This window comes from Peromyscus eremicus, chromosome X (assembly GCF_949786415.1).
Source record: "Peromyscus eremicus chromosome X, PerEre_H2_v1, whole genome shotgun sequence".
Taxonomy (NCBI): domain Eukaryota; kingdom Metazoa; phylum Chordata; class Mammalia; order Rodentia; family Cricetidae; genus Peromyscus; species Peromyscus eremicus.
Window position 1 is genome coordinate 113,851,062 of NC_081439.1, and position 6,659 is coordinate 113,857,720.

The window sequence follows — 6,659 nt, forward strand, 5'->3', positions numbered from 1 at the left end:
TGGGAGACAATAGGATTTTTTAGAGGCCAGCCTGAGCCACGTTGCAGGCTAGATGGGGCTACGGGAGTGATATTCTTTTTCAAAAACAACGCCGCCCCCCCTCACATGCCCAAATAAATATGCAACTCATTATGTAAATTTTCGGGGAGAAAAAAAATATACGGATACATTTTTTGTACATGCAAACTTTCTCTGTAAGCATGCACAAGAAACAGAAAACAATTGCTTCTGGGGAGAAAGGAGCTATGGTAGATGGGGAAAGTGGCAGGGAATTCATTTAGAATTTTGAAGCATCTGAATTTATATCCAATGAATGAATGATATCTATTCTTTTTAATCAGGTCTTTCTAGAAACCTCGAATAATTTCTGGGGGAAAATAGGAACTCATAAACTGGTATGAGGTTTTGTAGGTTGGAGGCATGGTTTAAACAGTGCCTATAAAAATATGTAAATACATGTGAAATTCACAGACTATCCCTCTGAGAATCTGCCAGAAGCTGTTAGCGTTGGTTGCTTCTGAGGAAAGATATATTACACCCTTTTCCCAGTTTGATTTTAATTTTAAAATTTAAATATATGTTTTATTAATTCCTTCAGAATTTCATACATGCAAACAATGCATTTCGATCATATTCACCTCCAATCTTCCCCTTAAACTCCTCTCCGGTCTACCTTTCCGCACCTCTGTGCCCTCTTCCTTTTCCCTTCTTATCACCCACTGGCTCCAGTCTGTGCTGCCCATAGAGCTGTGAGTGTCGGGTGTCCACTAGGGTGCAGTCGACCTAGCAGGGGCCACACCCTTAAAGAAAATTGAGTCTCCCTCCCCTAGAAGCCATCAGTTGTCAGTAGTACCTCGGCTAGGTGGGGACTCACAAGCCCCCCCACACCACCCCAGCTGATGGAAAGGCACTGGTGTGTTGTGCAAGTTTTGTGCAGCCAAGCACAGGAAGTTTTAACTATGCCCTGAACTTGTGTTACCTTTCCAAAAAGGAAAATGAGTGCAAATGCACACCTTTTGACCTAGCAATTTAGAATCTCTCCTAGACATGTTAGTACATAGTTGTAATCTCAGCTACTTGGACTGAGGCAGGACAATCAGAAGTTGGGGTCCAGCCTCTGAGACACAGTGAGAGTACATGCTCCCCCAAATGTTTCGGACAGAAATATAGAAAGAAACAAAGAAAAAGATATAAGATCCTTTAGTTATATACAGTAATACATTAAAAAAAAAAAGACGTTCAATGGGGCAAGTGAGATGGCTCAGTGGGTAAGGGCATTTGCCACCAAGGCTGATGACCTCAGTAAATCCTCAAGACCACATGGTGTAAGGAGAGAACTAACTCTCTCAGGTTGTCCTTTGACCTCCATAGATATACTGTGGCATTCTCAACCATGCACACACACATGAAAAATAGGAAATAAATGTAAAAAATCTAAACGACTATCAATTCAGAATTTATTAAAAATGTGGAACGTTCATAAAAAGAGAATACTACACAGATGTGGAAAATGAACCCATAATCCACCACCTTGCTCAACATAAAATATATTTTTGTTTTGCCCTGGCTGTTGTGGAACTCAATATGTAGACCAGGCTGGCCTGGAACTCACAAATATCCACCTGCCTCTACCTCCAGAACGCTGGGAATAAAGGTGTGCACTACCACATCTGGCTAATACAGAATATTCTTGAACTCTCAATGAATACCCCTTCTAGTTATTCATTCTCTGGGAATGATTGCAAACTGAAAAAATCTTCCTGCATCAGCTTTCCACGTGCTGGGATTACAAGTACATGCCACCATACACAGCAGAAATCCTAGAATTCTTCACCCTTTAGAAGAAACACTTCAAAAAAATTTAAGCTAGGCATGGTGCTCAGCCCTGTAATTTCAGTACATAGGAATATGGAGCAGGAAGATTTTCAGTCTAAAGCCAGCCTGGGCTACACAGCAAGTTTGTGAGTAGCCTGGTCTATGTACCAAGACTCTGTCTTAAAAACTTCAAAAAATGATTTAAAATGTGCATGAGGAACCATCTCAAATGTGTTGATATATGTATAGAACAAAGAAATTATGTACATAAATCAAACTATCAAACTGTTTGTAAAAAGAATGTGAGTGGAGGGAAGCTTAACTTCAACATTTTATGATTTGAACTTTTTCTCTTGAGTTTTCCCCCTTAATTTAAAAATGAATTAAAATGAATATAGAATAAAAGAATGTTTTGAGACAGAGTCTTGCTATATAAGCCAGACTGACCTTAAACCCCCAATCCTCCTGCCTCAGCTTTCCACGTGCTGGGATTACAAGTACATGCCACCACACATAGCAGAAATCCTAGAATTCCTGATCCTTCACCAACAAACACAGTCCCCTGTCTTTTCGGAAATCCCCAGGTCCCAAAGGGAGACCAGTTCCTAGAGGGCAGGTTCACCCCACTTAGATTTCATCAGAGGAGTTAGGGCGAAAATTCTTTGGGCCCAGAGCATCAGGCAGGCCTCAGAAACTTGATCAGATTTTTCTCCTCTGAGGAATCCATTCTGACCTTAGCTCTCCTTTAATCAGAGAGATAAGTAAGCAAAGCCCCGGAGGGCTTGTCAGGCCCCTATCCCCTAAGCCTCATGCAAGTTCCCACTTGTCCTTGAAGACAAGATGGGGTTGTTTTCCAAGAAGTTAAAGGTGAGGCAACCAGACCTTTTTATCATACTTTACAGAGGAAAGAGTAGAGTCCCCCAAGAAAATCCAAAGAAATTACCCCAAAAAGAGCATTCCACGAAGATTAAACAAACTCCTCACATTTCCACATAGCAACGCGATCCACTATGTTCCTGTCTCAAAGTTCCTATGGATATCTATCCGTACGATTTGGGCCATATCTGAGTATCGCTTAGAACCATTGCTTCCCTAGCACGTTTCTTTAGATCAGCTTTTTCTCTGCTATTTATTTTTAAAACACAGGTCTTTAGAAATCTTATTTTCTACATTTATTTCAGTAGAAAACCATATCATTCACATAAATGGAAAATCAGTATCAGATACCAGAGAGAGAAAGAGAATATTCATAAATATTACCTAAGATGGAACTCCTTGACAAAGCCTCCTCGTGCAAGTTCTCCTCAGAGATGTCTGGAAGGCGGGCCTCCAATGCTCCTCCTAGGGGTTATAAAGTCTGGGAAATACTTTCCAGGAGATTTTGTTTCAGCTTCTCCTATAGGTTAACATTCCCCTGTGATTTTCCTTAGCTCCGCCTATAAGTGAGAGTGACATTCTTTCAGCTCCCTCTATAGGTTAGAGTGTTATAGGTTAGCCAGCAGAGTTTTATTGAGTGACTATTCTTTTTCAGATACAGCGCTAACTGCTTGGGATACAGGAGAAAAGGGGAAATAAATTGTAATCAATCACAGATCGAGAAAGGTGAGATGGGTGCGATTAGAAGATATCCAACACGGACTACCCACACAGTCTCCGTCTTCTGGGCCCATCTATTTAAACGATGACCAAAAGCACCCCAGCAGAAATGTCTCAGGGACTTCCAAATTATCAGATACAATGGGAAATTATCAGTCGAGATGTTAATTGACCGTGCTAGTCACTCCCCCCTCTGCTTCACAGAAGCAGTTGGCTGCTGTTTTTTCTCCTGCCTCCCTGCCACCCTCTCTTTTCTTTAACCAGACGCTGAAATGTTGATGATTGCCAGGATTTTTCACCCTGCCTTCTTCTCCTGACCTCCCCTGCTGAAGTCTACGCATCTACACAGTAAGTTAGACTCCCAGATCCTAAACACACAAAGCTGCTCCCTCCCTCTCCAGTCTCATTTTCAGCATGATTTCAGCATTTTTTCTATTTCTGTAATGGAGCTTTGTTCAGCCTGTGTCTAGCTCCATCTACCTGAGTCCTGTTTCTATTCCAAGTTTGTTCCAGATTCAGTCTCAAGCCACCGAGATACGTCATTTGGGGAAGCAGTAGACTAAAGATTCAGCTGCAGCCTTCCGGGCATCGTCTCAGAAGCCTTCTGGAACCATAGTCCTTGCTTTTTATGCCCCAACACATCTACTTGGTCTCTTTGCCTTATTGTTTTTTTTTTTTTAATTAGATAAAGTCTATGTTTGGGCCTGGTAGCACAAACCTGTAATCCCAGCACCTGGGAGGCTGAGACAGGAGGAACTCAATTCTGGGCCAGCTTGGGCTCTGGCCAGAAAAAAAAAATGTATCTCAAAAGAAACTAACAAACAACAGAAAGAAAATTTGAGCTGTAAACAGTCAGACATAAATTAAAAGGAACTTGCAGGTGTATGGGTTGATCACCAGAATTTAAAATGAATTGGGTTTTTTCAGACCCTCTTCCCTTTTTCTTCCTTCTGTAGGAACACCAATGCAGGGAGCCACAAAGGGTTAGTTCTAGGAGAGCATTCTTCCTGAAGAAGTTCAAGTGATGCTTGGCAAGGCAGGAAACTGGTTACATACAGTAGGAAGGAGTAAATTATTTGGGGGATAAAAGAATCACATGTCTAACTGCCGGAAAATGGAGTTAGAGATGTTTAGTGGGGGCCTTGGAATGACTCTTGTGATGGTGAATTGGAATCAGAGGTACTAGTATGAACTCAGGATTTTTTTTTTCTTTTGAGACAGGTTCTAAAGAGCCTAGGCTGGTCTGGAATTCAAAATCCTCCGCCTTAGTTCCTTGAAGTGTGCTCCACAACAGAACTCATGGTTTTGAATAGACAGATATACATGCCTGTACATGTCTGTTTATGTGGCATACTTATGCATGTATTATGTGTTCTCAGGCCCCTGAACAATTATGCCCTGGTGGCAACCATGATACCTAGTGTCCTTACCTTAGTTTTTAACATCATTCTCTAAATGAATCAGAGCTCCTTGGAGAAATAGCTGATCCCAGGGGCTAGGACAAAGAAAGTATGAATCTGGGATATCTTGTAACCAACAGTTAATAACAGTGTATGGCAAAAGGACACAGAAGGGGCTAGAGACATGGCTGCACGCTTAAGAGTACTTGCTGTTCTTCCAAAGGACCCAAGTTTTGTTGCCAGCACCTACACTGGGCAGCTCACAACCACCTATAACTCCAGCTCCAAGGGATCCAATGTTTTCCTTTGGCCTCTGCAGGTACCCACACACATTTGGTGTACACACACACACACACACACACACACACACACACACACACACGTAAATAAATCTTTCTTTTTATTTAAGGAACACAGGAACATGCTTAGTGTTTGCTCTGTCCAAATCAACAACCAAAGTAATGGTGATGGATGAAAATACACCAAGTAAAACAGAAGCCAGTGACTCCATACTGACACGAATAAACTGTGGATGGGGAAATTCTCTTTCATAGTGCAAAACCAGCTAACAAATGTTGGAGGAATGACAGAACCAGAGTCACCCATAGGTAGCCACTATGCCATCAGGCCAGAAAGAACATGGATACTCAAACAGGCAAAATTGGAACAGGTCCTCAGATTTAATGATCATTTTGATAGCTGCAAATTGGGAGTGAATGGGTGGAATGTTTTTATCTTTAGGAAAGTTCATTTAATGGTAATGGAGTATCATGTCTATAACTTATTCCTGCAAAGCTCAGAAGTTACACACACACACACACACACACACACACACACACACACACACACACACACGGAGAGAGACAGACAGACAGACAGATAGACAGACAGACACAGAGAGAGACACAGACAGATAGACAGACAGACGGAGGATGAAGGGACATCCATTTAGAAAGAGTGGTAAATCAAGTGTGGTTCAACATTAAAAACTGGGAACTGAGGTGAAGAGTATATGGAACATCGTTGGGTGTTCTTGCAATTTTTCTGGACTTAGGAAATTATTTCAAAATGTAAAGTCTTTTAAAAGTAAGTCATCTATCTCTTCAAAAATACTGAAAATAAAATTAAGTGTTTATAATATGAATCATGAACTAAAGTCTTTATTTTTGCCTGTTTATAGAAGTTTATTAATAGGTTTTTTAAAAGATAAAATAAACTGAAAGCAAGCAAGAAATATGTAACTACGGCAAAAGCCATCTAAACAGTTAAATGTGACGAAATACTCTCGAGAAATAGACAGATCATGTGGAGAGGTTTCTTCTCAGCTGGGTCAGCCAGCTTGAACCTGACTATAGCTATATATTAGTTCTTCTGTGTGCAGAAAACCCTTTTACTCAAAACTTGACCTACTCCCAGAAACAGAGAACAAGCTCTTGGGATATGGCAACAGAAAATAATTATCAACAGGAATAAGAGGCAGACTTGTAAAATATTGTCTTTTTATACATGTATATATGCTTTATTAAATTCACATTCTTAAGAGATACACGAGGTCAACATTTCACAAAACTTTCTATTATTCCAAAAGCAGTTATCATAAAACAGTGATTTATAAGTCATTCAAGCAAAACCAGTATCTATAGGATTTTGTTATGGTTTCATTTCTTGTACTAGTTTTCAAATAGAAGCTTAAAATATATGATATAATATGAGAATAGGAAGAAAGAATTTTGCTTTGTAACAATAACTACACTGCAAATATTAGACTTTATATAAAAATAAAGGGGTACTGTCAACAAAGCTCCTCTGCGAATTAGCAAATTACCTATCTCTTATTTCCAAACAATC